The following is a 22,473-nucleotide window of genomic DNA, read 5'->3' as shown; positions in this document are numbered from 1 at the left end:
GCTAGTGTCCCTGGGCCATTGGCTTTTGGAGCCTATGTGTTTAGCACCATATTCTGCAGCCAGTTTTGATTCCTGGCTTTTGGACTTTTACTGACTTCCCTGGTTTCCTCTTTGTCCCAGCTTTTGGTTTGGCCCTGTCATTCTTTATTTAGCCTCTTGACAAGAATGTAGGCTAAGAGTAAGAAAAGGAAGGGGGGCGATTCACATCGATCAGTTTTTGCACCCTTGAACTAGGCAGGATACGGATGTTTTTGGCAAAGGTAACTAACATTCAGTACTTATTGGTATTGTCCATGAATTTGATATTTTCCCTTCTTGACTTGCAAACATCATTGTTTGGCCATGTGTCTTAAAGGCTGTATGTCAAGAAGGTAATGACCTTCTTGATTAAAGAGAAAGCTCTCTCTCTCTCTCTTTTTTTTTTTTTTTTTTTTTTTTTTTAGCATTTTATGTATCATATACAGGGTGAGATAGAAAAGGTGTTATCTTAGGTGGGGAGAACAGGACTCAGTAGGACAGTCTTGGTCCCTAGCTTCAGCTCTGAATGTAACTTTGCCTGGAGTGGTTACAGAGGGTAAAATATAGGACCAGTGAGGTTTGGGTAGGTCTGTTTGGATGAGGGGGGAAAAAACGGAATAAAGAGTGAAATTGCTAAGTAAGATGAGAGAAGTTGTGGTGCTGAGATGGAACAGTGTGGAGGAATTGGTTTACGGCGGGAAGAAGGTTTGATGGTGAGGACCTGGGGAAGTTCCTTAGCGGTGAGACAGAGGGATATCTGGCGGAAGACGAGAAGTCTGGGGACAGAGGAAGTGAAACTGAAGGGCTGGATGGTATGAGGTTTTTGGGTTTCTAGATCCTGATTTCTTTAGATTATAGAAGGTATGGTTTTAGCCTCAAATCTGTCATTTCCTGTAAGGGGGATCTGAAGTACATTATTAACTCACCTTTTCCTGATTAAATTTCATCCTTCGAGGTGGAATAGATAATCTTTTAAATTCTTTCCAACGATAAAATCCAACGATCCTGTAATAATAGTAAGTAACCAAAGTCAACACAGAGTTCAGTGTGTTGACTGTGTATCAAAGCAGAGTCTTTTTCCATGAAAGCATCTCCAACAGCAGCTCCTCAGGGAGGAGGCGTCTCTGTTGCTCACTGGGATGCATGTAAAAATTCTGTTGCCTAACACGAGTGTCTCCCAGATGATAGTATCTTTGAAAATCAGCAGTGCTGGCTCTTCCATCATTGTAGTTACTGGTTCTAAGTATGTGTGTTTGTATTAATAGCTTAATACTGATTTCTGTAATGAGTGTCTGATTTAATCCTTTAAACCTTTTTTGGCTTACATTGATATATATGTTGTAGGAAAGGTTAAGATGGAAGTTTCCTAAAAATATGCCTTCTTTTAAAATATTAGAAAGTCATTCCGTAAATATATATTAACCATCCCTTAAACAGCGTCTAAAAGGCAGAGATGCATGAATTCAGGGAGCTGAATCTCATTTCAGAGATGGAAGCTGGGATGGACAGGTGCTATTTTCCCTTCTTGACTTGCAAGCATCATTGTTTGTTTGGCCATGTGGGGACGGCTTCCTGGAGGGCTTGGGATGTGATCTGGAAGGATGGGTGGGACTTGAATGGGTAGGGGGAAAGGTATTTTAAGCCAGAGAAATGGCAGAGTCAAAAATGGCAGTAGAAACATCTAAACTTGGGTAGTACCACAGGGAAGGCCCATGCAGAGGCAATCGTGGTACAACAGGAAGTAGCTCAATTGTGCAGCACATAGACTAAAATTGGAATGATATAGAGATGATGAGCATGGCCCCTGGGCAAGGATGACACGCAAATTCATCAACTGTTCAATATTTTTTCAGCCATCAAAAAAAGAAAAATGCAATCTTGCCATTTGCAACAACATAGATGGAACTAGAAGGTGTTATGTTAAGCGAAGTAAGTCTATCTGACAAAGACAGTTGTCATATGATCTTACACATAGGTGGAATTGAAGAAACAAAACAGAGGATCATAGGAGAAGAGATGGAAAACTAAAACAAGATGACCTCAGAGAGGGGGACAAACCATAAGAGACTCTGAATCATAGGAAATAAACTGAGAGTTGCTGGAGGGAAAGGGATTGGGTAAATGGGAGATAGACACTGAAGAAGACTCATGATGTAATGAGCGCTGGATATTGTATAGACTGATGAATCACTGACCTCCACCTCCGAAACGAATAGTACACTATTTGTAAATTGATTTAACTTAAATTTTTTTTAAAAAAGGAAATAGCTCCGTTGTGAGCCAGGAAAGTTTAGTTGGCCATCGTCTTTGGAAGGAAAGAGGGAGACCAGATGACCTTCGCGTTTCTTTCCAGCATTAGTATTTTGGTTGCCTACAGAGCTTACAGAGCTGGACGGGGGCAGACTTTTTCTTTGTTGAAGGAGGTGGTAGTAGTGATGATGGTGGCATGAATCTTGAATCTGTCTATGAGTGGAAAGGCACCTAGGCATCATGTTCACATTTTAGCAGCCCTGAGGCAGAGGCTTGCTCATTTCTGAGTCACGATGTGTGATGAGCTCTTGACATGAAAGAAGTTGCTTATTGAATATTCCCATGGAAAAGACATTGTGGACATCTGATCCTGTTTTCTACAGGGCAGCAGGGCCCTGCCTAAGAGAGAGTCGTGAATTTTGAAATCCTACCTGTTAACAGGGCTAATCGGCCTTAGCAACCAAACAGAAAGCCTTCCGCATGGAAGAACATCTGTTGTCAGACAACACACCCTGTGAGCTGTGCACATAAGGATGTTCCTTTCCGGGAAGTGGACTGGATTTTCTTCTATTTTGCAGTGTCTTGAAAGGCAAAAGAAAAGAAGGCTGAGGGGATTTGTGAACCATACTCTTGAAATCTTACACACACGCACATGAAATCTTACACACACGCACACACACACACACATACATCTTCCATAAACCTTCTTGTCTCTCAGGGTGGTGCTTTTTCAAACCTCAGGTGGTGACCCACTGGCAAGTCATGAAATCCGTGAGGAGACTGTAACTGACACTTTCTGCATGTGCACAGGATTGTGATATAAAATGTATTTCTTAACATGTGTTATGGCCAAATATGTTTGAAAAGTCATGGTTTGGGGGTCAGGGTCTCCTTTCTGGCAGATAATGACTGAAATCTTCTAAATTACGAGAAGCATCACGGTGAAGGGACCTTGAAGAGCTTTGTGGTCATTGAAACAAAGAGCTAGATGTTTCTCTTGTCCTTTCTCCCTCCCACCACTCCACTTAGGTCAGTGCTAAACCTCCTTGCTTTCTCTCAATGGAGAAACCGTCCTGGGAGTGCTCACACTGGAAGGAAATGGGTGAAAATGAAGTCCATCAGGAGCCTTGCTAGAGCGCTAATAGTGAGCATACATGATGTTTCTGTAGCACTTTTTCAGTGTTTTAATATGCGTTCCCATTCCTTCTCGGGAAATCCTGCAAGGTAAGTGGGAAAGGTATTATTCTGCTTTCCTGCCACTCCCTTAGATGGGCCCTCCACTCAGCTGTAATGCTTATTGTTTTTGTGTTTGGCGTCTCTAAGCCTTGCATGTGGTGGAGCACCTTCCCCCTTGTTCTGTCTGGGAAACTTCCATTCATCTCGTAAGACTCAGCTCAAGGGCCTATCTCCTGTGACTCTTTCCTTGCCCTACCTGGTAGATCTGATTACGGCATCCTTTGGGTCTCCCCTCTCTTTTGTTCATACTTTATCCTCCCCCCCCCGTTTTTTTTTTTTTTGAAAAGCAGTGTTTATTGAGGAGTCTGGGGGGAAAGTCTTGTGATAGTAAAAATAGTAAAGTCGAATGTAAAAAGCGCCCTGGGTGGCATGGCGTCCAGCCTCGAGGCGCGAAGGGTGCACCACAGCCCCTCCCAAGAGGCGCTGGGTGCACAGCGGGCCAGTGAAGCTGCGCCAAAGGACAGGTGCTACCTGGGGACACCGTCCCAGTGAGACGCCCCCGAAGGGACCAAAGTGTGGGAAGGGCTTTCTGGCCACTGTGATTAGAAACCCCAGAATACAAGGGAATAGCATAACACACAGCAACAGGCTGCAACCTCGTTCCTCTGCCTCCGGGCGAGACAGGCCTGGCCTGCCCCAGGGAAGGGACCAGGCCTGAGCGCCACAACCAGCTGCTGCTCGTTTCCCCAGGCCGGGTCGAGACAGCTGGCGGGAGGGATGCAGGGGCCACAGGCAGGGCACCCAGACCCCACCTGCACGTAGCTGCATAAGGTCCTTGACCATTTCCTATGTGACCCTAATCTTTCTGAAGGCCAAGGCCGTGTCTTGAGACCGAGATGCATATTTTATCCCCTTAATGGTTACCCGCCTTCATCTTGAACTGGAGTGTGTGTGCTTTGAAGTCAGAGATGGTCCCTTGTTTCTCTCTCTTTCCATGTCTATCATGGAGCACGCTGTCTGGAACATATGTGTTGAGATTATAATAGCATGAGTGAATGAATGAGGAAATGGTGGTTTAGGGAAGTTAAGTGGCTTTTTGAAAGCTGGAACTGAAAGTAGAAACTGGATTTCCTCACATCTAACCTGGCCTTTGGCAGGATCTGGCTGTGACAGGCCTGTGAGGTGGACGGTGACCGTGGAATGGGTGTGTCTCCCATTTTATAGTATGGGAAACTGAGACCTTAGAAGGGTGAGTGGTAGTGCTGTCTTGGGAAGAGGAAAACAAATGAAACATTTTTTGAGCGCCTACCAGTTGGAAGTCTGCGAGTTACATGTTACGCAGATCTGTTTTGTGGAAAAGGAAGTCTGGGTGGACTTAAGCTTCTTTCCCACATACCCAAAGTAGCAAAAATAACTACAATATCTACTCTGTGCTATACATGGTTCTGAGCACTTGGCGTGTTCATTTAATCTCCATGACAGGTCTTTAAGGGAAGTTCTGTTATTATTGCCAGATGAAGAAACTGAGGCCCGGAGAGGTTCAGTGTCTTGCCTAAGATTAGTAGCCAAGCTGAGCTCTGAATCCAAGCAGACTGGCTCTAGGACCCCACACTTCAAGGTTGATGAGCAGTTTCACCTAAGTGGTAGGGATAGAACAACAGCAGCTCTAGTAATGAGGTTTATAACTTGTATCTCCCTCGATTTCTAGTTATTTCTGTGAAGTGACCTGGACTCTCAACATTGCGTTCATCATTGATTTGTGCTGAAGATTTTTGCCGTATGGTGGTGACCGTTTTGAAGTCATCTCTTGGGCAATGACAGCTGCCCACTCCTGAAACTTTATGCAAGATATAGACAGCAGGAGCAGGTGCTTGGGAAGAGGGAGGGAACCAGATTTCAGTCCTGGCTTTGCCACTTTCAGGTTCTGTGACCCTGAGCGATTTACCCGACATTCTGTGACTTAGTTTCTTATACGTGGGGCTAATATCAGTTCCTCTGGCATGGCAAGCTTTTGAGGATGCAATGAGAGAATACACATTACGAGAACCTAGTGTAGTGCTTGGCACATAGTATGTGCTAAGTAAACATGGCTACTCTTCTGAGGCCTTAGTTTGACTCTGAGGAGCCTGGCCCTGCATTTGGGCAGAGTGCCCTTTTATTCCCAGTGACGTCACAGGTCCTGTGGAGAGGGAGGCCGGGGGCCTACCGTCGGTACCCTCACAAGGGCCGGTTTTGTAATGTGGACAGATGGTTGGGAGGAAGTTGCCTGGGTGGGCTGCCTGACCTCTAGCGACAGCACCCGTTCAGTTCCAGAGAACCAGGCTGACCAGAACATATAGGCGCCACGAAACTAAAAAGCTCGTTTGCCTGACTAGACCCCGTACACACCAACGCCAGCCGTGAAATTCTGTTACTGATTCCTGTCTCTGACAGATGATCTTTGCATTCATAATTCATTTCACTTTTGCAACACTTATGAATAAAACATTATAAGCGAGACCCTCACCACTAAGTGTTGGCTTATTAAGAATCCCGTAATACAGCACCATCTTGTGTGTCATCTAGAAGACATTCCTCCTAAGAAACAGTCCCGTCTTGCTAATGAATCCCACCAGGATGCCTTGTTAGTCGAGCGCTGTTGCCACCTTTTCCAGGGTTGGGAAGTTGGCTCTTTGTCTGAAAACAGCTGAGACCAGACCCTGGGCCTTTTCATATTATTTATGGGTTTCCTCAATGAAGTGTCCTTTTTCCAGTAAAAAAAAAAAAAAAAAGCGACACACGCACATACACATACACAAACACACACACAGAGAAACCAGGAGTCAAGAAATGCTAAGAGACTCCCAGGAAATCCTATGCTTGTTTTCAGCGTTGGTAGTCTTGGAGTAGCGTCTGCAGGGCAGGAGCCTACCTTCAGTGTTTGCAGCCTTGCATGCCTGAATTATCACATATCTGCTTAAGAAAAAAAGTGAAAGCTTTGCCTTAAGAAATGCTGAAACGATCAGGTCGCTAGTTGGCACACAGGAGCTCTTTTGTTGCTGGGCAGTCCCATCAGGCCGAGAATGTCTAATTCTTTTCAGAGCCAAACCATCCCGGCACCAGGACTTACTCCACTGAGTCCAGGGCTGTTCAAACTTCTGTTTCAAAACAGCTTATCCAAGGAGCACCTTTGCTGCAGAGCCGTTCTGTGTGTGCTTCTTGGCATCACCACGGGTGCCTTCCAGGAAGGACGCATTGGCTTACAGGATGAGCTGGGAGTGCTCACGTGGCCCGCCTGGGTTGTGGCCTCCCATACTACTGTTTGGCACACGCCCTCTGTCCTCAGGGGGACATGGTGATGGAGAAGACCTCACGGTCCGATGTTACAAGGAGGTCAGGTTCAAGTTCCACCCCACCCTGTGTCCCCCTCCATCCCACCTTTTCAAGGTGCCACGGCTTCTTCACAGCTCGCCCACCCAGATGTGTTTGGAAATCTGGGTCTCCCCGCTGTCTCTGCCTAGGTGGCTGTTCGGGTCTCTCCGGCTCCCGGTTCTTTTTTCCCCCTCTTGCTTCACTCCTTCACATGCCTCCCTCTGCAGTCAAATCTAAAGTCACTTTTCGAACTCAGCATTTTCATTTCCAGTTTGATCCCCGCCCTGCCTACTTTCTTCCATTTCTTCCACACAGCCCTTCCGTTCTGTCACACTAAACATGACCCAACTTCTTTTATCCCCCTAGCACCCTTCCTCCTTCAGAACAGTTTTTCTGGCTGTTTTTCTTTTTCTTTTTAATATTTTATTTATTTATTTGACAGACAGAGATCACACGTAGACGGAGAGGCAGGCAGAGAGAGAGAGAGAGAGGGAAGCAGGCTCCCCGCCGAGCAGAGAGCCCGACGCGGGACTCGATCCCAGGACCCCGAGATCATGACCCGAGCCAAAGGCGGAGGCTTTAACCCACTGAGCCACCCAGGCACCCCTGGCTGTTTTTCTCTTTAAAGAAACCTGAAACCTTCTTCAGCTGGAACGAACAATTATTGACAAATAATACCCGAGTGTGAGGTACAGACTCACTTCTGTACTTCTCAATTTCTTCTCCCTTCTCAAATTCTACCTTTGTGTTTTCCTCCAACTTTTTGAAGAACAATTAACACACATAGCATAGCTGGGTATATTTAAAGACTCGAATGGAACGATGTGATTTACATATATGTTGTGGAATAATTACTAAGATGGAGATAACTGCCAGACACAGGACCCTCCCGCCCCCCTACCCTGCCTGCCTCGCTTCCTTCCTTCTTTCCTTCTGCCTCCCGCTTGCTTGCTTGCTTCCTTCCTTCCTGTTTTGCAGTCAGAATGCTTAAGATCTATTCTCAGCAGATTTCAAGTACACAATCCTGAAATTATTAACTGTGGTCATTGTGCTGTACCTTAGGACCTCAGAAATTACAGTGCTTATAACTAAATATTAGTCCCTTTTGATCTACATCTCTCCATTCCCCTTCCCTCAGCCACCACCATTCTATTCTCTGTTTCTATGAAATTGGCTTTTTTCTTCTACATATAAATGATACCATAACAGTGTTTGTCTTTATCTGTCTCGCTTATTTCACTTAGCAGAGATGTTCCATTACCCAGCTACGTCCAGTCCTTCTGCCAGCACCCAGCCAGCCTCCTGGGAGGGTCAGATTTCCAGAACTCAGTAAAGCCTTCTCTTAGGGCCTCAAAGTCTGGGAAAGGGGGTGTGGCTATCGTCTGTTACCCAGGTGTCACACCACTGGGCTCATACCTGGCATAGCAGGGTATGTGCTGACCCAAGTCCGTGCTAACATCGTTTGTATCTTCAGACTTTCAGCTGGGGACCGTTGCTCTGTGTGTAGCTAAAACAAACAGGTTGGGTGGGAATTGGGAGTAGAGTTGTTTTCTGGAATCATGCCTGGTCAGACGTAGGAATCAAAGTAGAAGCTGGGATAGAGGGCAGGTGAACCAGAAGGATGGGCTGGGGGACACCATTGGTGAGCAGCCTTCACCCCACCCTGACGGTGTCCCCCTACTCCAGCCACCCACTCTCCCTCACACCGGATTGTTGGTATAACTGCAGCGTGTGAGAAGGAACGATCCAGTTACCTTGAAGAATCAGTATCTGTTGAGAGGTTTGTCCAAGTTTACCTTGTAAGTCCTTGCTGGTGTTGAGGCCAGAGCTCTGGATTTCCAAGTTCCTGCTTCTTCTAATGGGTCTCTCTTCTTGCCCTGGTAAAATATGCTTGTCCTTGGACGGCGAGGTGACCATGATATATACCAAGGGTTGTTTGTTTTTGTCAGGTCAGAGAGTTCACGGCCCAGCCCTGAGCCTGTTTTATCCTTTTGATTTTCTGAACATGGAGAGATTTCTGGTTTTTATATTTTTTTCGTCGTAAACATGTATTGGGTATCTCTGCCCTAAAGGTGCTACAAATATGGGCTTGCTGTGATATTTTATGGTTGTCAGGAGGTGACCAATGTTCATGAATCAATCGTTGGGTCATGTGGGAGGTAGATTATACAAAGGCAGGTCCTCTCTGTTGGTTTTTTGTATGTAAGATTTAAAGGGAGCTCTGCTTATAGGCTGGTCTGAGAAAATAAGAAGGTTACAAAACAAAAAAGGAGGACAACTGAAGGAACAAATAAATACATAGAAGGGCCAAGTGAGGGTGCCCAGGCAGAAAACGCTGTGGGTTTGAATGGTCTGTGGAGGCTTCCTTGAGAGGCAGGATATAAGCCTGATCTCAGTATAACAGGTAGAGAAGAGAGGGCAAAGCCTTGCAGACAAGTGGAATATCAGGATGGAAGACGGGCAAACAGATAGCCGGGGAAACCATACTTGGGCCAAAGGAAGGGGAACAGGATAGATTGATTTCTGGAATAATGGGTTTGCAGAGTAATGACAGTCTGGTTTGAGAAGCATACTGGAGTCAGAGAATGGAAGCCTTGAATCCCAAGATAGCATGGACTTCATGGTCAAATGTCTACAGAGGCTGGGCAGATGACATGGATGCCTGGGTTGGCCTTAGACTTATAAGGCAACAGGGTAGGAAGATACCTGTCGCTGCCTACACAGATTCAACTTTTGTTCAAAGACTCTGTAGGTCTGGGGCCACAGCTCAACTGCCTCGTCTGGCAATGGAGAGCCCTTGTGGGGTCTGGAGAGCATTGATAGTTTGAGAGGAAGGTGGGAGTTGCTAAATGCAGAATTTTAGAAAGATAGGGGATGGTTGGAGAAGGAGAGATCATTTAGGAGATTGCTGGAATTGGCCCAATACTCTGTGGGCGCTAGGGAGCCCAGATGCCACAGAGAAGGCAGAGCTGGTCCCTTACAGAGCAGGAAGGTAGAGCTGTTAGCAGGGGCTAAGTCCACATGGGCCAGGAGGAGCAGCCAGGGAAGCCCAGCAGCTGGGGAGTGGAAGGGGAGCAGGCCAGTGGAGCACAAGCTGCAGAAATCTAACAAGAGGCAGAGATCGAATAAGCAGAAGGCCAACGGCAGAGAAGCTTGGAAGCAGGAAGCAGAGATCCATCCTGGAGACTAAGATTCAGGGGCAGGAATTCATCCTGGAAACTAAGATTTCTTAAAGCCTTTGAGCTTTGCCCTTTCTCAACCCATAGCTGACCTTACCTTCCTTGCTTGCTTCTAACCAAGAAGATACAAGTCTAATGTGAATGTTCCTATTACCATTCCCTCCACCGTCTTAGCTAATCCAAAAAGGCCTCCTATTTACCTTCTAGCTTTCTATGAGAGCCCGTTACTTCCAGCCTTCCCAGGAGCCTTTTCTCGTTATTCTTGCTCTGCTGTGTATTTGGCCTTAAAATATATAGCCTCTAACCCTACGTCCCCTTTCTAAGGGCTGTTCTGTCTCTCTTCTTTCATTTCTTATCCTATTTTCTTAGTACCCCAAGCCATAGTAAGCTAGCTCTGCCCCTATTAAGATTGTGCGGATGAAGCCTCCATTGCCCTCCTAACTGCCCGCTCCGGTGATCTGACTTGAGCTCCCTGTTGCCCTGCCTGCTTCATGCCACCTCTGATGCCTTCTTCCACCTTCCGTTCCTTCTCTGTCTCTTGGCCAGTCCCTGCCATCTCTGGGCATCCGGAAATGACCTTTGTTCCTGTCCTTTGTGGCTGCCCATGTTCTCTTAAGATGACCTTCTTCTTGAGGCTTGGACCACTGCCTCGCTGTGAATGCTACTCAGAGACCTCTCTCCATCCTGGACCTCTCTTCTGAGATCCAGATACCTTACAGGTCCGGCAGACTTCCTACATACTGCCAGCCGAGGCCCATCCTAAAGAACACAAGGAACTGTCTCATCTTTTCTGGGCCCTTCTTGTATTCTAGATAAAGTCCAAATTATCGGGCGAGCTGGAATTAGGAGGCCGTTTTCACAGTTCTGGTCCCAACCTCCTTCTCTCAACGTCCCACCTTCCACACAGCCCAGGCTCCTACGGTGCTGAGCTTCTCCCCATTTCTGCAGTTGTGCGGGTCTGTGGGTCTGCCTGATGCTCCTCTTGTGGGTAATCCTTTTTTTTTTTTTTTTAAGTATAAAAAGTATATATTTTATATATATTTTTAAGTATGTTTTTTATTCTGTGTAAAAAATTTTTTTAAATTTTTTATTTTTTCCGCATAACAGTATTCATTGTTTTTGCACCACACCCAGCGCTCCATGCAATCCGTGCCCTCCTTAATACCCACCACCTGGATCCCCCAACGTCCCACCCCCACCCCTTCAAAACCCTCAGATTGTTTTTCAGAGTCCATAGTCTCTCATGGTAAAGTAATCTCTACGGTCAGCATGGGGCTCGAACCCATGACCCTGGGATCAAGCACAGAATGCTTTACCAACTGAGCCAGCCAGGTGCCCGTCTGAGTATTCTCAGTATGCAACTCTCTAATTACCTTTTAAGATCCTTCTCTGTGATAGTTTCTGACTCTCCCGAAGTTAATTATCCAGAGCTTCTATAGCATACTATTTATATGTATAAAAGTATTTATTTAGCTCATTTTATTGTAATTTATTTGCTAAGTGCCTGTATCTCTTACTAGACTGAGCTTGTCAAGGACAGCACTGTGTCTGTCTTCATTTCTGCAGTGCCTGGCACACAGTAGTTACTCAACAAACGTTCACTGTTTATATAATGATCTAACAAACATATTAACCAGATGGGTCCTGGGACAGGCACTGAGCAGCTGCCCCAGTCTCCATCCTTGGCTTCATCATAAACAGGGGAAGGTCCTATGGCTGTTTGGATCATACCCTGTGATGTCATAACATGATTTGCTTTCTGGAATGCCACCCTCGGTGTCCTGATCTTACCAATGGTCTTTTTGAGCTGGGGGGAGTTTGAAGTGGATAAACCTTAAGTGAGTGACTCTAAGGCATAAAAGGAAATTTCTTTTGTGGGAATAGGATCAGAGGTGGAGAAATCACCAGAGAATACAAGGCTATTGTCTTTAATCCCCTCCTTCTTGGATGAACTGGTTACTTGGAAGGCTGTTATACAGAGCTATGGACTGGACTGGCTACACAATTCATGGGCCCCATATAAGAAAGGCAGGAAAAATAAGTGCGGCCAAAGGCACTAAGATCTAAAACTCCTTCCTTTCTTCCGGACATCTCCGCTCACACTCATCCCCTGTTGTCTTGCCAAACATCGCTTACCAACTCTTAAGTTCAAAGGTAAACATACTGTGGATTTCAAGACGGAGACAGCAGATCTTGAAGCGAAGCTCAGGGTGCTGGTGAACGTGGGCCGTATGTGACCATACGGGCCACACGCCCACGAGACTGGCCTGGCCACTGAGTATAACCGTCCGGCCTTAACTAGCCCCCAACCACATGCAGAGACTCCACTCTCATTGAATTTATCCTCCCCCAGGATTGCAAGGGCTGACTGTGAGTGTTGTCTCACGATCCATCTCCTCCATCGTGAGAAGTCTTGTCTTACAAGCTTCCTTGCCTTCTTCAGGGAAGGCTCCTTATCACCAGTCCTGAGTACAGATGGGGATACACGGGGCCTGTGCGGCTGAGCCCTGTATCTGCTCTCAGTCTTCCTAGCTGGGCCCAAGGCAAAGCTTGTCAGTGCTCTATCCACAACAGTCCCCATCATGACTGGGCTCACCAAAAGAGCACCACAACTGGGCCTCATATGAAAGGTCAGAACTTTTTGCGTGACTTAAAGAGTTCCTCCTTGGAATATCAGCGTTATCCTTCCCGGGATGTGTTCCAAGCTCCTGGGACTCCCTGGAGTTAGGCCTGATGTTCTCTTGAAGGCTCTGGGTTCTGGAGGGGTTAACACCGAGTTTGCTTAGATTGGGAAAACTGTAGCAAAGTTCCTGGGATCAACACGGCCACTGGGATGTCTGCCTTTACTCCAGGGACACACAGCAGACTTGTGAAACCCTCTGAGTAGAGTTCCGCGCTGTCTGCAGCAGCTGAGGCTCATCCTCGGGATCCTGCATTGGCCCCACAGATGCAAGTGGTTGTGGGCTCTGCAACTTAGAAGCTGAAACTCTGTCCTTTCAGTAGCATGGAATGGACCCTCAGAAGGACAGAGAAGTGGTCCTTCAAGAGGTTTGCGCTCATTCATGGGTTACTACTACTAGACTCTCCTCCATTTGCTCTGACTTGGAAGGGAAATATTTTTCCTTTGCTCTAAGGCAGCTTGCAATTTAGAAAGCGTCATGAACCTAGAAAGTCTTTAGGCATCCTGATTCTTCTTTCCTGGCCTCTGTATAATAAGGGATCATGCTGAGTCTTCTGACAGGGAGTCTCTCTAGATGTGGTGAGAGAGCGATAATGCCTAGATTCTGAAACTCTGTCATTTGGGGTGAGGGGCAGTGCTACACTGGGGATCCTGCAGGGGCAGTCTGGAAGTTCTTAATTTGGGGGCTTTCTGGAATTCCTTTAAGTTTAGAAAGGGGAGGTAACATAGGAGAGTTCACTGGGTCATTGGGCTCAGTTGGGCTCCTCAGCCTGAAGACTGTCAGTGATTGTGTGGTAGAGGGGCTGTGACCTTCAGGATCCACGCAGAGAGATGGGGCTCTCTGCTCTGAGGAGTTCTCTGGAACTTGGCTCTGCAGCCCCTCTTAAGCACCGTGGGCTAGCCTCTGGGGACCTCAAGAGGCTTCAGGGTCTCAGGAGAAAGTCTTTAGACTTTAGCCATTTTGGATCATTCAGAGGCTGGTGTGACCAGGCACCAGACATTCAGAGAACACAGCTGAGCCAGGGGTAGCCTTGGACAATAGAAAAGAGGGTATATTAGGGTCTGAGGGTTCTGTAAGAACTCCATTCACTTACAGTCCCTTGAAGATATATTGGAGTATATTAATGCAGGTTCTGTCATTATTAGTCAGGAGACAGGAGGCTGAGACAACCCATTATCCACTGAACAGCTTTGCTGGATGCAAAGCTCCTAGCACTTAAGTCTCCATTGGAGATGAAGGTCTCTAGCAGCCCCGGGGTCCTCTTGAGTTTTCTAGAGAGATCTCTAGGCATTCACTTGGCATGGGAAATAGATGGACACCTGAAGGGACATTTGGCCTCCTGGGTGGAGCTTCTCCCACACCTCCAGACCAGGAACGGCTCACAAGGTGATGACAGAAAGGGGTACAGATGGGAGCTGCCACATTTGGATGGAACACATTTGTTCCCTTCAGGCTGCCACTGTCCACGCTCTGTGGCAGGTGTAAGGTGGAGGTGACTGCGAGGGTGGGGCTAGGGCTGGGGGATGATGCTGTGGAGCAGGGAGCTGGCTGGATGTGGGCAGGCTCACAGAGGCCTGTGCCTGCTGTGTCAGGCGGTGCTCAGGGAGCGCCGCACACAGATGAGGGGGAAACTGGCGGGTCCTAGAGGCCAGCACAGTAGCACGAGCCCTGGAATAGTGCCAAGAGCTAGCAAGGAAGGGCTGGGGACAGCAGATACCACATCCACCAACCACCAGGTGCAGGAAGCTACCTCAAAATCAGTGGCTGGATGTTGGGGAAGCTTGATTTCAGGTAAGGGGAACCTGGTCATTGACCTGAGCCAAGCTGGGCATGAGGGTGGGTGGAGGCCTCTCCCTGAGAGACCGACAGGAGTCAGGAAAAGGCCCAGGCTCAGCAGACCTGGTACCAGTCAGGTTCCTACGGAGACCTAATTAGCAGGACTAGAGTATAAAACAGAGACCAGGAATGTGGCCGAACTGAGGCTGCTGGCTCCTCAGAGTCTTCCTGATCGGAAGTGGGCTCCAACTGGCAACCAGTGCTCAGGAAGAGTACCCAGACAGTTGGTTCCAGAAGTGAGGCTTCCGGTGGGATGGGTCACTGTATCAGGATCACACACGGACAAGCTCTCCCTCCCCTACGGCACACACACTACCACTTTGCACTTCAGCGGTCTGCTGGTAGAGCCCTGACCCGCACGTTTTGAAGAAACTACCCAGCCCCATGCAGAAACACTTCAGAGGAAAAAGAGTTACTGTGATGGCAGTGAGAAAACAGGAAACATAGACCCAAAAGGCATTAAAAGGACAGCTGCCTCAGGAAGGGGACACATGCCACACACGAGGGGAGCAGCAAAAGGATGAACCCAGCTTCAGAGCTTTGAGTTTGGATGACCGAAAGAGCAACAAAAAAATGCTTTGTAAATGGAATTTCAATGAAAGTAGAATCTCTGATATTCTTAGAGAACATACAATATCATATTTTTAAAACGTGTGGAAAATACCCCCTAACACCAGTCTCTAGGAGAATAAAAGTCCCTCAGAAGTTCCAGGTAGCACACGGAAGCTGCATCATCTGCTCTGAGGGGACCCGTCTGTTCAGTACATCTCTTCTCTCCTGCCTGTGTATCATCAAAAGACCTAGCAAGTTTTTGTCATTGTCTTGTTCTTTTAGTTATCAGGAGTGAACTATTTTGTTAGGTTGAAATGAGCCAGTTTGCATTTGTATCAGGTCTCATTTGCTCTGACACAAACAGTCCCTTCGTGGGTAATGAAAACAATTTAATGGTGTGGTTTGAAGGAGAAAACAGTATCACTCAAGCTATTAACACCAAGGGACTTCTCGCTGACCTCTTGCAATGACCTGCAAACTGTGCTTCCACTGTTATTGCCCTTCTGAGGAAGGATGGAATGAAATCTTGCCCCACAATGTTTCAGAGAGCTCTTCATGTGAGAAAGTCACGAAAGAAAGAAGGAAGGAAGGAAGATGGGTAGTTAGGAGGAAGGGAGGGGCCAGGACAGAGAAGTAGCTGTAAGGAGAGGGGAGGCAGAACTTCCAACATTAACCTGATGACAAGGTTGACTAGTTCGAGCAGCATGTCTTCCATATCAGGGCTGGAATTGGGTACGGGATGCTGTTGGAGTAGTATCTTGAAAATAAAAATTGTGTGGGGTTCATATTGTGTTTTGAGATTCTCTAATAGATCCGGAACTTTCAAAGAATTGTAAATTGTAAATTAGGTGTAGCTTTTCCAACCTTAATTCTCTGTGCTAGGTGGCCCTCTTTGGGGCAGGGACTGCTACATCTCATTTGTCCTTATTTGCATAGCGCACTGTACATTGTAGGACTCAAGCGGTAAGCAAAGGCGTCTTCAAGAAGACAGTCTTTTATTGCTATGAAACCTCTCTGGATGACTCTCCCAAGGAAGAGAGAATAATTATTATTACTTAAAAAATAGTATCTAGCAACAATGTAATCAGTAGTTATGTAGTTGAAACATCTTTAAAATGCCTTTTCTTTTTTTTTTTTTTTTTTTTAAAGATTTTATGTATTTATTTGTCAGAGAGAGAGCGAGCAAGAGCGAGCATAGGCAGACAGAGTGGAAGGCAGAGTCAGAGGGAGAAGCAGGCTCCCCACGGAGCAAGGAGCCCGATGTGGGACTCGATCCCAGGACGCTGGGATCATGACCCGAGCCGAAGGCAGTTGCTCAACCAACTGAGCCACCCAGGCGTCCCAGCCGTTTCTTTTTTTAAACAGGAAAATTTATCTTGGAATCCTTTTTGATGATCTTTGATGATCAGTGAACCTACTCTCTTGAATTTGTTAATTCTATTACTCGACCCAGGCTGGTGCCTGGTAATGGACAGAATGGTGTGATGTTGAGATAAAACTTGATTGCCAGCAGCTGAGGGCTTTGGAACCCACCCACCTTTAGAAGTGAGCTCTCTTACTTGAAGCCTTGGCAAAAGCAGTAACCTTTTGGATCATGACTGCGTGGGACTAGTAGAACACATTGTCCTGCCCTCTTGTTTGTATATAACGGTAGCATTGCCATAACAAGCAAAACTTTACAAACTTTCCAGTGGATGAAGTATCCCTTTCCTCAGTTTAGTGGAATGACCGCCCCTGCTTTTTTCTAAATGTTGCATTTTCCCTCCAAGTAAAAGCATGTTTGTTTTAGCAAAGGCCACATTTTCTTTTTGTCTTTTTAAAAATCTTGACGATTTATTCTGAAGAGGTTTTCTTAAGGTCTTATGGTTTGGGGTGCATAAAAGCATTATCTGAACGTAATTTGTGGACCAACACAAATGCAGGATAAGAAGCTACAGTTTTTTCACTGCATTTTACTGCATTCGTTTCATTTTATAGTTCTGAGGGTGCCTGGTCCTGCTCCTGACTGTGCCTGGTATCTTCCATCTGGGAGGGACCATGCTCCTCAGGGCCTTTTCCTCTGCCTTCTCTCTGGTAACAACTGGAGTGGAACGATGGTGTAAAGTCGGCCTTGGATTCTAATTCTGCTGTCTGAGGGAGAAGCTTCATTTCTCTTTACCCGTTTCCTCATCTGTAAAACACAAATTAACACAAATCTGAGTGTATTCTAAGGAGCAAATGAAATTTAATGCTAACAAGAAGTTTCAACAATAGTATGATAATATACATAATGGCTTCTTGAATTGACTTAGTAATTTCAAAATGTTTTCAGACTTCACCCTGTGAGTTTGCTTTAGCTGTCCAATAACCCCAAGCAGCAGACAGGACAGAAATTCCTAGCCTCATCTTGTGGCTCAGGAATAAATAAAGCCTAGAGAGTGACAGAACCTGTGAATCTGGACATCGAGGTTAGAGCTCCGAAGGTAAATAGTTTTATAAATATGCAAGTGCTTTGGCTCCAGATTTTAAATATATTTGAAGCCTTAATTATTTTTGTTATTATGAATGTAGTCCTTGCTGGTTGCCAACATTTACATATTACAGAAACTTGGGATTTAGAAAGTGGAAGTCACCCTCGGTCCTCTCTTCAGAAAGATCAGAACCACTATTAACTGTTTGATGTGTTGTCTTCTAGACCCTTTCCTTGCAAATAACGTGTTTGTGTGTGTGTTTGTGTGTGTACTCACACATGCATAATAATGATTTTTGCGTAGAAATGTGTTGTTGGGATGCCTGGGTTTCTCAGTCCACACTCTCACAAACAATGTGGTGTCTCCTTCTGCTTTCTGTCAACAACAGGTTTTTATAACTCACATACCTTTATGTGAAGCATTTCTGCTTTAGCACAAAACGTTGGGGAGGGTGGAGCTCTGCATGTGTCAACCCTCGTCAGCAAACCATGCACAGAAAGCATAGAGGAGTAAATGAAAGCAGACAGGGAGATGAGCATCTGTGAGGCTAGACATGGAGCTACATGCCTTCCATTCCTATTTATTCATTCAAATAGCGTCACTGAAGGCTGTTATGGGCCAGGCCCTATTTAGGTTCCGGGAATTGAGTGATGAACAAGATGAAGCTCTTGCCTCCATGAGCTTATATTCTCATGTGGGTGAGCCAGAAACAGATAAATTAGAATAGGATGTCAAGTGGTGTTAAGATCTCAGATGAAAAATAAGTCAGGGGAAGTGATGAATAGTGGTGGGGCAGAGACGGGAGAAGGGAAGGCTGCTTTAGGTCAGGTGGTCATAGAAGTTTCTCTGCGGACAGGCCAACTGCAGAGAAACCCAGCTGTGACGAGAGCTGAGCCCCGTCATGATGGGGGACAGGTCCCCGGAGGCAGGCCTGGCAACAGCCAGAGCAGAAGCCTTGAAAGAGGAACGATTTCGCAGGTTCCCTGACCTCAGAGTCTCACTGACTTTTGATCTGACACAAGAGGTCCATCGGGCTACTTAATTTCTTTGTAAAAGACCACGTTCAAGTGAATGAACTGGTGAAAGACTAACCTTTCTTCGGGAGGGTGATGCTGTTAGTTGTAATTATTGACGAGATTTTAACCCCTGAAAGCCTTTGAGGCCTCTGCCAATGGCCAGCAGATGGGGAGCTGCCCACAGCCTCTCCCCCCCACAAGAAGACCGTTTATATGAAACTGATAAAAATGTAAACCGAGCTCACTGCCCCTCCAGTGTGGAGAAGGTCAGGCCTACACTCATGATTAGGTCCTTCCTACTTCCTTGCCTCCTAAGAACCCAGTTCACTATTACATGTGTTTTAACACAACTGAAGGGAAAAATCATCATTTAAAATGAGGTTTGGAGGTGCCTGGGTGGCTCAGTGGGTTGGGCCTCTGCCTTCAGCTCAGGTCATGATCTCAGGGTCCTGGGATTGAGCCCCGCAATCGGGCTCTCTATTTAGCAGGGAGCCTGCTTCTCCTTCTCTCTCTTCCTCCCTTTCTGCCTACTTGTGATCTCTCTCTCTCTGTCAAACAAGTAAAGAAATAAAACGTTTAAAAAAAAAAAAAAAAAAAAGAGGTTTGTTGGAAGGTAGTCACCGGAGAAGCTGCCACACACCAGGCCTGGAAGTTACTCCTGTGTCTAAGGATGGATCACCACCCATCTTCCCTAACTCAGACACCCCCAGCACTGGCTGAGAGGTGCCGCCAGGGGCTTGAGGAATAGCTGGGGGAGGGGGGGAGGGGGAGGACATGATGGAAGAAAGGAGGCAGTTTTAAGTGTGAGGATGGAGACAGGAGTTAGAATTTTCTGCAAGCTCAAGCCGCTTCCATAGGCCCTGAACTTTGGGCTCAGCCCTGTCTCCCACCAGGCTTGACTTGATCTCTGCCGTGTAAAGACCAAGATGGGAGTTTCCTTTCTCCTCAGCACTTGATCCCCCTTATTTGACCTCATCTTTTCTGGAAAGGATGAAATTGCTTTGCTGTTCAGCTTAAAGAGGCTGAAGCATTGCTTCTTGGGTGTTTTACACTAGTTTCTTCATGTCTCAACATGTAGTGAATCTTTTTTTCTTTGCTCTCCTCCAAGAGTCTTATGCAAGAGGGCTCAAACAAGAAAAACCTCCTTGTGAACAAAACAGCACCCCTGGAAGACTTTGAAATCCATGCCAAATGTGATATTGAACTTGAAATTCAAACATAGGACTGTTATTATTATCTTCTGCTTCTAAAAGAAACTCCCCAATCTACCCTCACTTACCTACATAAAGGAAAAATGTGCTGACTCATAAGTACTTTCACAGCTCATTTTCTTCTTAAATGACAATTTTTAAGAGGGCTATGAATAAACAGACTGATAAAGTTTATAATCTGCATGAATATTTCATCAAAATGAAAACTAATCTACTTAAGTGTATTTCTTCAATATATCTCTTTAAAGCTCTAACTCACAAAGCTAAAGGAAATGTAAAGAAGATGGTTTCTACTGATTCATTTACATCATTAAGAGCACTTGTGTAGCCCATCCATTATAGTTTTTTTTTTTTTCTTTCTTTAAACTCTCTGGGAACTTTTTGGCTTTGGACCATGGACTTAACTTCTGTTGTCTAAGACTCTAAAATTACAGGGACACCGGGGTGGCTCAATCGGTTAAACTGCTGCCTTCGGCTCAGGTCATGATCCCAGAGTCTTGGGATCGAGTCCCACATGGGGCTCCTTGCTTGGCAGGGAACCTGCTTCTCTCTCTGACTCTGCCTGCCACTCTGCCTGCTTGTGCGCTCTCTGTCTCTCTCTCACAAATAAATAAAATCTTTAAAATTGCAGCAAAAGATTGATCTGATAGTGGTAGATATGACGTATCTGAAAGAAACCATATATTTCAGTTTGGGGCCCTATACCTAAATTTGGGCTTCTATTCATGTAATAACTACGCTTTGGATTAGAAAAACAGGAACCAACGCTTGTCACTTGGGTGAAAAAGAACAAAAGTGTCATAGAACCCAAAGGTGTGTAGATCACCACGCCTAAGGAATAGCCTGGAATTAGAGGAAGGAAAACCCTGTGTTATCCAGAAAAGACTATTGATTTTTTTTTTTCATCTTAGTTTCTCCCATGTGCTCGTTTTATTCTTACCTGAAATTGAAAATCTGAATGTGAAATCTGCTTTTCTTCCCGCTACCCTCTCAACCCCTGCTACTTCCGTATCTATTGTGTAAAACATGGCAGCCAGTAGTTCCTACCTCTATATATCAAGGTCTCTGTCTTTCTTGCATTTATAAATTTTCTGGGAAGGGACTCACCTGGCCCAGCCTGGAGTCAGATGCCAACCCTTAGACCATTCACATCTGGCCAGAAGCTGCAGATTTTAACTGGTTCATTATGGATCTGCTGCTTCAGAGGAACTGGTTTTGGTCAGGAGTGGAATCAGGCCAGGAGCTTCACCTGTATAGCCATGTGGCTGGAGGGTGCGTGTTTATGGCAGAGAGACAGACAAAGAGAAACAGAGATAGTTAGAGACAAGGAATGTGATACTTAAATACTGAGAGAGAAACCAAGACAGAGAGATTAATTGAGGGGGTGTGCAGCTAGAAGCAGTCACCAGAAAAGAAGGAATTTGACTTGGTGTTCATTTTAATCTCAAAACATAAAGCCATATGTACCAAATGACATCAAAGTGTAGAGGCTTAAGCTTGGAGAATGTCAAAGCTGTTGAGAATTTCCCAGATCTCATGGTGGCTTCATCTATTTTTCTTTTCCACAAAAGGACAAATTCCTCTTCAGCAAAATCCAGGGCTTCTCATACTTTTAGCCATAATGGGGTCTTGTTGTTTCAAAATTTTAAAAATTAAATTAATGAATAGAACATTATTTGTCATGAGGTGCCATTGTTTGTTTTTGCAAACTTCTCAGGCAGATAAAAATTTCAATGATTTTGCTGTTTTTTAAGTAGGGTTTAATTTCTATCACAAAAATGGGAAATGGAGTTTCAGGAACTCATTTTTTAAAATTTTATTTATTTGAGAGAGGGAGAGAGTGAGAGAGAGAGAACACGAGCAGGGTGAAGGGCAGAGGGGGAAGCAGGTTCCCTGATGAGCAGGGAGTCCGATGTGGGACTCGATCCTGGAACCCCAGGATCATGACCTGAGCTGAAGGCAGACACTTAACTGACTGAGCCACCCAGGCACCCAGGAATTCATTTTTACATGTGGTTTAGAAAGAAAATATATGAACCTCAAAGAATACTTTACTGTTTTCATTGCCAGTCTTTGCTAAACAATGGATTACTGCTGAGAACCAAGGGGTATTGTTAGAGTAAAAATTCTGGTTGCTGTTTCTTTACCAGGAAATTCCCATGAACATTTAAATGGGTTACAGACATGAGGACCAAGCCTTTGGATTGCTCAGCAAAGGGTCAACTCTGAATAAAACTTTCCTCTGTGTTTTGGTGAAAACTCGCCACTGTTTTCAGCCACTGGGGTCTTCGTTTCAGTAACCTGAGCAAAGACAATGTGCGTAACAAGGAATGCAGTACTTAATTAATGCCATGAAACCCTGTCTCAATGTTTACTCCTTCGATTACATCTTTTCATAGACAACATTCTTACTTTGAAAAGACATATGCTTTGCTTTTAAGAGCACACAACTAAATCCCCTGTCAAGGTCTGAGGATGCAAGTGTTTTCACTGTGGGGAAGTAGTTTGTTCAGGGAATTTTCTCTATAAAACGCAGCTTCTTTAGTCCTAAACATTCTAGCAAATCCAAGATGGTCCTGTTGGTCTTAGAAAACATTTCCTTGTAACCTTCTTCTAAATTTGGTCCCCACATGCAGCAGTATATCCTTTATCCAAGTAATTGGTGTGTTCTGAAACCTCTAGATCATCTCCTCTTTGGAGTCGGTCAGGAGGCCACTCATTCATCCGCTGTTGTCTTTGTTGTTGCTGTTTTT

The 22,473-nt window shown here is 45.6% G+C and overlaps 1 protein-coding gene and 1 pseudogene across 2 annotated transcripts in view; both read left to right on the top strand.

Moving 5' to 3' along the window:
* The window catches only part of LPAR3 (lysophosphatidic acid receptor 3), an 80,604-nt gene that overhangs the window by 29,095 nt on the left and 29,036 nt on the right, over positions 1–22,473 (top strand). The window lies entirely within an intron of this gene.
* On the top strand, positions 1,771–1,867 carry LOC131810628 (U6 spliceosomal RNA; annotated as a pseudogene).

This window comes from Mustela lutreola, chromosome 10 (genome assembly GCF_030435805.1).
Source record: "Mustela lutreola isolate mMusLut2 chromosome 10, mMusLut2.pri, whole genome shotgun sequence".
NCBI classification, from domain to species: Eukaryota; Metazoa; Chordata; class Mammalia; order Carnivora; family Mustelidae; genus Mustela; species Mustela lutreola.
Note: the sequence above shows the minus strand (reverse complement) of the source record. Positions and strands in the feature narration are given on the sequence as shown.